This window comes from Drosophila miranda, chromosome 3 (assembly GCF_003369915.1).
Source record: "Drosophila miranda strain MSH22 chromosome 3, D.miranda_PacBio2.1, whole genome shotgun sequence".
NCBI lineage: Eukaryota > Metazoa > Arthropoda > Insecta > Diptera > Drosophilidae > Drosophila > Drosophila miranda.
The window spans coordinates 13,224,642-13,236,646 of record NC_046676.1 but is presented as its reverse complement, the minus strand read 5'-3'; the positions used below and the strand labels follow the sequence as shown (position 1 = coordinate 13,236,646).

Below are 12,005 nucleotides of genomic sequence, written 5' to 3'. Positions count from 1 at the left end.
CAGATGATTCGTTTGTGAGTAACAAAAGCCACCAGCCAGCGGCGGGAGGGGCAGGCAGGAGGGGCAGGCAGGCACCAAACCGAATGGTGGATACCCCATATATATATTCCCAAGGACAAATCATCACGGAACCAATTGGTTGGACGGATATCTACTCGAATCGTATAGCCCCCCCTGGGTTGGACCAACCTCTAAGCCCCACCGATATACCCTTCCTGGCTTAGGGTAATCCATAAAACATATTTTTATTTTATTTTTTGTTCGTATCTACAGAAATTTGAATTCAAAAGCAGGAAAAACTTGGTGGAGCCAACGAAAAGTGCACAATATGCAAACAAGGAAAACCGAATACACGAAAAACCTAAAAGAGAAAAGGAGAAAACAAGAAGCAGAAGTAGGAGAAGTAGGAGAAATAGGAGAAGACGAGTGACAGGCAGGTGTTCGCGGGGGGAGGGGGGCAGGGGCACAGACGCCAGTAAAGAAAACCAAAGAAAGATATTTATTTATTTGAGCTGCGTGAGAGAGAAAAAGCATATTGGGGGAATGGATTGGAGAGGGAGAGAGATACAATGAGAGAGAGAGAGAGAGAAGAACAATGCAAGCCAGAGAGAAAGGAGGAAAACCAACGAAAGTGAAACACTCAATGAAAATTTGAAATGAAGAAGAGCTTTAGTTTACGGAAAAAACCATCAATTCTAAACAAATTCTATTCGACAAATGTATGGAATTTCGGATATCAATCCATTTTGGGATAAACCATCGTCAACACATCTGCACTGAGAGAAAAATGGCATAGTAAAACTGAGAATACCCATATTTAAATACAAGCTTGGAAAAATTAAATAGAATATTCATTGATTTAAATATATAAATAATTAATCAAATTAATCTAAATATATAACACTTTAAAATAAATAATTGACATATAATTAATTCAAAGAAAATGTATTTTATTGAAATATGAAAATATTTAATTTAAATATTAAATATATTCAATTAAAATATGAAATATATTTAGATCAAAAATGTCCACTCTAAATGTTTAAATCTAAGTAAAAATATGTAAATTTCAGGGTTTTTTCTTATCTGGAGTGTACACATATTTGATCTCTTTTACCCATAAATATTACTACGAATATGTATATTCCCCTTTAACCTCCCTACAAAACCAAAGAGACAGAGAGAGAGAGAGACAACAGCAATCGAAATTCCCACATAAATTATTCAAGCCAAAACAAAACTTGGAATTGGCAAACATTTATCTTGATTGAACCCAATCACAATCACAATCACAATTTCCATTCAACATTCCCACTGATTGACATTGATTCAATTAATTGAAAGAAAAGAAGAAGCAAAACAAGAAAAGAGCAAATCAAATATAAGTAAACAATTTCTTAGGGTGGCCTCAAAAATGTTTAGTGCATTCGCAACGACCTTCTTCTTGTGGAGGGGGAGGGGGAGGAGGGGGAGAAGGTTCATTCAACTTTCTTTTGCCGAAAATTGAATTGGATTTCGGGGAGCAGAATTGAAACATTTGACGCCCAAAAGAAAATTGTTATTGAGTGCTAACGGACACGTAACGTTGGCGCTAAGCGAAATACGAGAAAGAGACAGAAAGAAGAGAAAGAATGTGTTGGCCCAGACTCGAACCAGTTGAAATTTGTTGCCACCAAAAAACCGGTTGCCGGTTACAGGGGAACCTTTAAGGAAAGTTGACCGACCAGCCAGCCAGATATTTCTTCGCATTTTCGTGGCCAAAGACCATTTTTCGTGTTAATTGTTTTGATTACATTTTTGTGTGACCCTCCATTTGTGGCACTCATCCACCTGTCTGGGTCGCATCGTCACATCATCTGTCTGTCCATCAATTATCCATCATAATTATTTATGAAAACATTGTTTTGATTTGGCAACTCACAAAAGTCCAAAAATCCGATACAAAACCGCCTGTTGTTTGGCCGCCTACAATAAAATCGATGAAATGGCCAAAAATCTTGGGACAGGCCATCAAATTGGACATGGAGTTGAGGCTTCCATGCTGTTTTGGGCATCACATTACAAACAACGTGAGTCTGTTGGCTGGCCAACAGTTTAGCAGCACATTTGGTAGCATTTTGTGTGGAGGACCACCTTTGGGGAGGTGTGCTTTTCACTCGAAATTTGTTTCAAAATATGGCATTAATTTGCTTACATTTCAGTTTCCTTTGAAGTAAAGGTACGCATACGTATGTTTACGTATGCATATTCTGTAATTTCGTTGGAAAAAGAACCTTTAAAGACTCTTCTTTCGGAAAATATTTACATGAACACATGCATACATAAATATTTAAAAATATGCACATACAAGTGCACTCGAAATGATAATAGAAATCCGACGACAATCTCTGGGCAGCAAAGCCCCTTTTAAAGGGAACCCCGCCCCCCTGTGGCGCCTCTTGTTTGACTGGAGGTTCTTTCCGTCTCCTTTCTTGTTGATATTTTTTTCTTGGGGAAGTACTGTATTGTATGGTCGCCTTATCGATCAATAAATAAGCTAAAAATTGCTTGTATCTAAAGCACATAAATGCGTTTATTGCTTCCGTTTAAAGCGAATACGTAGTCACAGTCACAGTCACAGTGGTGACTAATTTATAGGAATTTCCGAATGCCTGTATTTGTTAGATTTGAGCTCTGTTTTTGCTTATTGGGTGTGGGAATCAATGTACATATTTATTCTGTATGCCAAACAGGATGTTTTCCTTCTTAGTACAAGAGCCACGCCTTTTGTCCACTCGCATAATCAGCATACTCATTTTTTTCCCTCCTCAACACACACATACACTCGTATGGAGACACCCACATGTATCCGACAAATGTGTGTGTGTTCGCGTATCTGCGTATCTTGTATCTTAATGTGTATCTCTTGTTGCTGGCCATAAACGAGACTACGAGGGAGTATGTATGGCGCTCCTGCTCCTCAAATTGACGTGATTTGCATTTTAATGCGAAAATATTCAACAACAAATGCGAATCTTCTATATGAAAGAATATATGGATGTATCTATGGGGTGGATGGATACATTACCCCTCCCACGGGGAGGCTTATGGAAATCGATTACAAGTCGAAAATTGTCCATGGGAATGGCAATGGATTCCCATTTGTGTAAATTGTTAAATGAGCTGCCAAATGATTTTGAACCGAATCGAAGTAAATAGTATTTTGTCCATATTTGTGGGGTTCATTCCAATAAGAGGTTTGACAGCAACTGGCCGCGAGAGAACACACAAGAATTCACAAGGAATTCCTTCTGGCAGAGCTCGAAAATATTCCTAAATACACAAAAACAAACACGCAAGGAACACGCAGGCAGAATTTTTTCTTTTTCTTCTTTTTCACTCGATCACAGGCTGCGATGCCCGAAGTGTCGTTGCGTATGGATGTATGCGTGTTCGTGTGTGCTTGCGGTCGCGAGGTAAAGCTCTGCATAGAGATAAACTCTTTGTCTCGCTCTCTCACCCACAAACACCTCGCTTGCGGTTTATTGCTCATTTGCAGACCCCTTTTTTGCAGCTCGCTTCGAATGTGTGTCTCTATTGCTCTCGTATTTGCATTGCTTTTGTTTTTTTCAATAAGAAGATCTCGCATTGGAAAATATGTATGTATGTATGTGTGTTTAGTGTTAATTTCCAGCCTCGTGTTTAAGGAATAAAGCTCAATCGGTTTCTTCTGACGAAATACTGTAGAAGCGAAAGAAAAAGCGTTAAAAATATAACGATTCCCATTAAAAAAAAAAAGATTATGCCGACAGTGGAATACCGAGGCGTCTGTAGCCTTAAATATTACACAATTTGTTGCTTGAATTTTGCAGTTAATTAAGCCTCCTAGTTCTTGGCTGGCACTGGCATCCCGCCCGCCCCTCGGACTGGCCCTGGGCCTGGCCCCGCTCTGATTGATTACAGTTACCCAACAACTGTAGCGCTGTGGCTCCCAGAGATTGTCTATCTGTTGCCTAACTGTTGCCATAGTTGTTGCTGTTGTTACCTGTCTTCCGCCTGGCTATATGCCACGCCCTTCTGGGGTTTCAGCCTTATGCCATCCCTCCATGGCCGACCCGTTAACATTCTATTAACGTATTTTTCTTCATGATTACTACCTTTGCCACATGGGCTGGCTGTGGCATCAAACGGGTTTCCAATCTCCGACGCGCGAGAAGCCTCAAAGAGAAGAGAACACGGAAGCGCCCTGTCCCCGGTCTGTCCCCACGTTTAAATTACATTTCTTTGAGTTTTTCTTTGAGTTTCTTTTGAGGCTCCATCACTGACTGATGGCTCTTGATCGCTACATTGATTGATTGATTGCCTGACGGATTGGGAAGTGGGGGATTGCGCGCCCTTCATTTCCAGGTTCTACATAGATAATAAATAAAATTTTAAGAACAGAGAAGGCGCTTTTTTTTATCTTGAAGTACCCAAAAAAAAACAAAAACCCGTTGTCAAGTGTTAATGAGGTTCTTTTGCTGTACTCTGTTTTTTTTCTGTTCGCTGTGCTAAATACTTTTGACAAATGCCGCTCGGCTTATAAAATATTTAAGCCAATTTCTTACCCCTCCTACCGCCTGGCTGTCATTACAAATTGCTTATTAATGCCACCGATAGGTGCTCTGCCAAAGACATGCCCAGAGACCAAGCCCCAAAACATTCCACACTTTCGTTTTGTGTCCCATTGATTTCTATTTGATTTCCACTTTATTTCCACTTAATTTCATTTAATTTCTGGCCTTTGATGCTTTTGTTTTTGCTGCCATTAAAGTGCAGTTTTTTTGTTTTTTTTTTCTTTTTGCTGTGGCAGCACTTTCTAAACAAAAGTTTCTGCGCTGGAAATATCGTCGCGAAAAGCTTTACATAATTTATAGTTTCGTTTTTACATCACTATTTCCACACGAATTCTCTTTGAATATGAAAAAGAGTCACTTTTTATACCCTTCAATCGAACCTGGCCTGGCAAGGGTGTATTAGGACTCTCTCTGGCTCTTTCCTCGATCAAAAAACCTCACAAGGCCCTAATAGGGAGAAGAGCGAGAGCTCAAATGGAAAGAAAGAGAGACCGAATGGAAGGAATGGAAAGACCAAGAACTGGTGAGACCTCGTGGCAAGGATCGTATTTGAGAGACTCGGAGGGAGAGACATGGGTAATGGGGAGGAGGAAGGACTCCCGCGAATCGGCAGAAGGTTGTATGTTCTTCGACCATGGAAAAAAGAGAGAAGTGAAAGAGAAGATCATGTGATGGAAGCCCTGGAACGGTGCTGGCATACGTGGCATAGCGTGTGTGTTCTATCACTCTTCGAACGGAGATGGAGAGTCGTCACGACACCTGAATGTACATTCCCTACGCATCGCATTCCAGTTCCAATTGGACTGTCATCCAGAGACTAAAGAACTTATTTGTGGATCCACAAAGAGATCTTAAGTCTCTAGCATGAGACAGAAGCCCCCGGTTCTACGGAACATAACTCAAGATTCCGTTCAGAAGCATTCAAGATGCTTCGTCGAATGACTCGTTGATTCGCTGTATGAATTTCCCATAAGTGAACGACTACAACGAACCACCGTGTTGGCGGGGTATCTTCATGGTCGGCAGCACTTCTACTTTTTTGTGGTTTTCTTCAGTGAGATTTTGTTTTTGCTCCTGCACTTTTCATAGCTGTTTCGCTTTGTTTTATTCGTTATTTTCATTACGCTTTTACGTCGTCTTCTTTTTGCACTTGGACGGCGGCAATTAGCGTAATTTAGTTGCATTCAAGAAGCGGAAATAAAACTATGAAGTGTTTTTTTGTCTACTTTTTGTTTTTGTCGGAAACGGAGAAGATGCGAGGAGAGAAGATACAATGAGAGGGGTGGGGAGAGGAGAGAGGAGAGAGGAAGAAGTTCCGATTAAAGAAATTTGTTTTGTTTTGCGGTTTTTTATTCCCCTATTTTTTTGTGGGATTCGCTCATGGGGATATTTATCATAATTCCCCTTCCACAGAAAGGGTAGGTGGGGGGAGGGGGGGGGCTATACGTTTTAATTGGATTGTGGAAATTATTTGCAAATTAACTGGATTTTGGCTTTGAGCGAACGAAACTTTAATTGAATTCACAGCTGAGAAAGTTCTATCGTAACTTTCTTCGTGATTTAACTTTCTTCAGCTGGCCCAAAGCCCCCTTAAAAAGGGGCTCCCCCTCGTCAGGCACTCTGTGAACTTTGGCACGGTCTTCGCTTCTGTGGGGATTCCCTGGGTGTCCCTGAAACCATGAATGTCGTGCCAAGGCAGGAAAACTCCTGCTTCTGATGATTTACCTTCCATTGAAGACCATTTTGCCCCCTGCTCCTGCCCCTGCCCCTGGCCCTGCCTCTTGAATGGCAATCAACTTTTGCCCCTGCTTTTGTTATAGCCATAATTGTAATGGCCATTTAATGTGGCTATAATTGTGCTCATATTTTTAGAGAAATCTCTCAAGTTTGACGAAGGTTCGACCTTGCTGTAGGGCCAAGGGGAGAGGTACGAGTATTTACAATAAAATCAGAATAAAATACAACAAGAAATGATATAATCTGCCGAGTATTATTCACGCTACTGGAATTGCATGGACTTTAGGCCCTTGAAACGGCTTTCAGGTACAATCGGCTCGTTAGATCTTTATCCGAAGAACTAGAAATGATAGTCCAGGACTCCCCTCCACACTCTCCATGCATAAAATCTGATATGCCATTTTGTTTGTTTCAAATTCCATTAGAAAACACACATCAAAGTAAGTGCCACAGCAGCGGCAAGTTCCACAATTTATGCACAAGCAAAATACACATTTCCATAGAATTTTTGAGTGATAAACAGAGAGAGGGAGAGAGGCTCTGATGTCGATAAAACAATCTTAGCCCCCCGCGAACGCGTTTAACCTTGAACTCCTCTCCGAGAACCGCAGAGGAAGTTCGCGTGGATGTTTGTGGATGTTTTTTGCGGATTTATCAAGCGAATGAAACAATATGTTTTCATAATGTGGAAATGCGAGCCAAGGCAGTGCTCCACAGCGATAAGAGATTTCCTCCCATTGAATCATCGCTTTGCTGGGGGGAAGTACTTTAAAGTCTCTTATTTGCAGATAGTAAAAGAAACACGAGCAAACCATTATCTTATTTGGAACAATGTATAATAAAATATAATGAAAAACAGACAAAAAACAAGGGAATAAATGCCCATTGAACCGATTGATTCATTCGATTCGTTTATTTAGCCGTCATCCTGGTTTCATCCAATAAGTGGATAAACAACAAAATAATTGGGTTTATTGAAATTACTATTGACATTTTCCATTTCCATTTGGCTAACACACACACACACACACACACACACACACACTGTTACCTCTTCCCATTTCCCAGCAGAGGCCTCCTCCCTCCCACAGAAACACGGGCGGCTTTTTACAAAAAAAAAATACAACAAAAAAAAACCTTAATTAGAAACCGCGATTTACGACTATTTGTTGTGGGCTGTCGGCTTTTGGTTCTGGTTGACTCTCTCAGATAACTTCAAATGAAAATATGGTCCCATCATCTGATTGTTTGAACGATTTTAGAACAAGGGAAATCTCTTTATATCGTCCGACAGCGGGGGGTAATCTTTTTGAAGGAAAATCCTTATCATGCACACGCAATGTATGTTGTTTTATCGCAATTATTGGGCATTCTCTTGTGCGTCGAGCGATGGGCACACCTTTAAGCAAATGGCATGCAATCGTTCTTGTGCGTCCACGATTTCCCTCTAATCCTGACACAGATATCCTGTCGTTGCACAAAGCACAAATCTCTATCGAAAACATAAGTCCCTTTTGATGAATTATTCAAAGAGAGCACTTTTCCACCCAAATAACACTGTGTGGACACACTCTTTGTGCATATGTATGTACTGTGTGTACATTGTACACCTGTTTCCACACTGGTAGAATGTTTTGCATTTGGCTTGGCATTTGGGGACACAAATGGGGGTGGGGGGGAGGGGGCGCCCGCATTTATCATACTCCCATTTGCATTATATATGCGTATATACTATATATCTACTGAACGAGTGGAATCCTTGGGCCAGATTGATTTTCCTTGCCACTGCCACTCCCCCCCGCCGCCCTTCTGTTGTTGTTGTTGTAGTGGCAGGTTGTGTTCTCTCTTTTTTCCATATTCCACATTCTCTTATTGATTTTTTGTTTTGCTTTTTTCCCCGTCTTTGTGGACATCGTTTTTCTGCTGTACTTTCGCTGTGTTCTCTTTTAATTGCATTATGCAGGAAAATCACAGGGGCAGGACGGAAGGGTCAGGTGGGGAGGGGTCGCAGCGGGATGGGGCAGGATGTGGTGCAGGTCCTCTCATTGTTGTGACCTGCTAAAAGATCGAACCAGAATGGGAATCTTCCACATTTCCACTCATTTTTCATTGGGAAAGTATTCTCATCTACATTCTCATGACAAAGAGCAGGGGGGCAGAGGAGCAGAGGACCATTAAGGAACATTTTGAAATATATATGGTATTCTATCAGTGCCAGTTTCCTTCCCTCCCCTGAAAGGGATAAAGTAAAGTAAACTATTTTCACTTTTTTCCCCCATTTCTTTCTCTTTTACTTTTTCTGTTGCCTTTAATCTGGTTCGCCATAAATCTGTGGGTGTGGGTGGGGGTGTGGATCGGATCATTAATACGGACACGCTTAAGCCTGGGACTCATGGACTCTATGGCAGGCCATGTCCAGGTCCAGGACCAGCTCCATCCCCCTGAAGCGGCACGTGTCCCACTGCGGTCCCTGTTTCCCGTTTATCACCTTCTCCCTTCCCTTATCAGGGCAATGACAGACAAAAGAGCGAAGACGGGAGAGATTTCTGTTCAACTATTAACTTCTGCCAGGGAAAAAATCCTCCTCCGGTGGTGGTGGTGGAGGAGGAAACAAGCCAAAGAGAGAAAGCACTTAAAGGATCAGCCACATATAGAAAGAGAAAGAGCTGTGTGTGTGTGTGGGTGTGGGAAGGTAAATGTAAAAATGCTAATCATTTGCTCATTAAATCCGCATCAGTCGCTGCCGACTCTGCAATGGCTGCTGGTGTTAATGACAGGACAAACACCAGCCAGCCACCAAAAGAGAGACTACCCAAGAGAGAGAGAGAGAGAGAGAGGGAGGGAGAGAGAGAGAGTCTTGTCTGCCCGGGCCGTACGAACAGCTGTTGTGTGTTGTGTGGCTTCAAAAGTTCAACGAGAATTTTGGCACAAGAAAAATGAGAGAAAGAAAAGAAAAAAACAAAACAACAAGAGCAAAGAGAAGGAGCAGGAGCAGGGAGGAAGAAGAGTTTCCAAGGGAGAGAGAGAGAGAGAGCAAGGACGCGTGAGGGGCATTACAGTTACAGTGGTTACACCTTCAAAAGGAAAAGAGGGTACACCTATCTCATATATAAAAATGTAATTATTTTCCAACGAGTGAAATCTTTGCCATGATTTCATTATAATAATGATACAATCAGAATGTGAAACTAGACCATTTATAATCATTCCATCGAGTGATTCTGTTCTGTTAGATAGTCCACATTCAATCGACAATCACCACACTCCATCGCGTTCCGTTGCGGGGCGCTCCACTGTACCATGTCCTTCGATGAGCAGCAATCAGCGGAATAGCAGCCGCCTCAGTCTCTCTCGCTCTCCGACAACACCGTGCAGACGACATCTTAACAGCCTGTAAAATATTAGGCCCTGGGACTGGACTAAAACTGGGGCCTGGGACGGGGAGAGGGACAGGGATACATAACGAGGGGCCACAGGCAGGGTGGCCCGTTGCGGAGGAATGTGCGAGGGGGTGAATGGCAAATCATCTGTTTAAATCGATTTTCCTTGTTTTTTGTCGTTTTGTGCTGGTAATATTTCTTTGTTGCTCGCTTTCCTCTTTCCCGAGCCTACCATCTCCCTTTTTTTTTGTGTATTCTTCGTTTGTTACCCACTTTTTCTTTTCGCTCTCTTCGCTAGTTTGTTGAGAAACTGCTGGAACGACGGGACTCTACGGGTGAGTGGTGGGTGGGCCCTGTGCCCGGGCTGGAAGGCAATGGCCAATATTTCATGTCCTAGATCTACTTTTAGAGCTTAAGCGACCACTCCTCTCCATCTTTCCCTCTCTGATACGATCCATTCGCCATTTAATTGACCCCAAAAATAGCTACCGAAAATTGCCACAAAATCTCAGATCTACGCCCCCACGGATCTGCAGAGGGAGAGGAAAAAACTACCAACTTTTGGGCTCATTAAATGAATCAAAAATTGCTTGTGGCTCACTGGGTGACCATAAAAGTCGAATCTTTCGAATTTGGGCCATTTAAATGAATCGAATTCTCGTAATTTATGCAAATTGGTTGAAATGCTGGCCAAAATCACTTTTCTGGCGATACAATATCTCAAACAGAAAAGTTGTAAATTGTTTTCGGTTGAAATGAAACAACAGAAAACGAAAACAAAAACCGTTGATATATCACGCACTAAGGTTGAGCTCCAAGAGAGTACACTGAGACCGTATTGTAGGTGGATCAGCTATCAGGCAGAGGACTAAAGCTAAAGATTAAAGATTTAAAGAATATTTGTTACCATCAAAGACAGTATTTTGGATAGTATTTTCTTTATGAAGAAGAGCGGAAAAAACTTACGAGTTTTCCATTTGTAAATGCACTATTTGGCCCCACTGTACGGCCAGTATATCGCATCATATCAAAACTTGTTGAAAAAATTACACATCCATCCAGCCGCCCAGCCGCCTCAGCCGATCTAGCTCTGATCTCAGAGATCTCTACGTGCCTGCCCCTCTATCCCTCCACACAGAGCCGCACCAAAACAAAAAAAAACGAGAAAAGCTCCATTGGAGAGCGACGTTACGTGCCGCAAGCGAGTGACTATCAGATAAAGCACGATTGTAACAGCACATATAAAAAGTTTCAACTATTTCGTGGCGGTACCAGTTTAAAATTTTATTGTTACGCTTGTGTAACAACAAAAGCAACAGCAACAACAGCAACAACAACAACGAATATAATAGCCATGGCATGCGCTAAAACAAGAACCAGTCACGTCATGACTAAGTTCAGCAAAAGCAACACTAAAGATAACCCTCCTCCCCGGCCCTCGACAGAATTTGTGCATTTGTGTAATAGAGAGGGGAAGAAAGAGAGGGAGAGGCGGCGTGCGGAATGCGTGCAATTCCCAAATCAAACCACAAAAGAAACACTCGAGAGTGGAAGGTCAATAGCGGGACCATAAAACGATGCGATAAGGGGAAGAAGAATAAATAGAAAAGGAAAACAGTAAGAGTTTCGGAATTCCGAAAAAATCACCTCTGGAGGGGAAAATGATAAGAATCAATAAGAATATGTAGGTATCAACGCTTTAAGTAAATATTAATTGATTGCAAGGAATACTGCAGAAGGAAAAGAACAAAGCAGGAGAAAAGTTCCAGAACAAGAACCAACAAAAGCAAAACAAGGTGTGAAAACAAAAGAAGAAACAGGAGAAAAGTAACACTCGAGAACAAGCAAAAGAAAAATCGAAGAATACGAATCGTTAAATGGAAAAACAAACAGAACAACAATCAGGGCAAAGTAAATGCCAATCGGATCGGCAATCAAAGAAAAGCAAATGGCTCCAATGACTGTATTAATTCCATAGAAAAGAGAGCGAGGGGTGGCCGTGCACCGCCTATCGCCTACCGCCACCTAATGGCCGTTTCGCAATCGAGTAACCATGACCGTGTGCGGGCAATTACGAGTACCGATGGTCAGGGCAAAGGGTTAACTACTGTTATTCACTTTTCAGGGGTGCCGGATGCAGGTGAAGGTCGAGCCTGTGAGGGGGACAGCGACAAGGCATGCATCGGAAATGCAGAAATCACAAGACACCTGTTAAATGCTTTTTCATTTTGTTGTTACCAAAAGAAAAATACATTTTGAAGCTCTACGCGATCCAAAATTATTTCGATCTCCT

The 12,005-nt window shown here is 41.9% G+C and overlaps 1 protein-coding gene across 8 annotated transcripts in view; it reads right to left on the bottom strand.

Moving 5' to 3' along the window:
* LOC108159170 (SH3 and multiple ankyrin repeat domains protein 1) overlaps positions 1-12,005 on the bottom strand; it is a 68,350-nt gene that overhangs the window by 55,065 nt on the left and 1,280 nt on the right. The window lies entirely within an intron of this gene.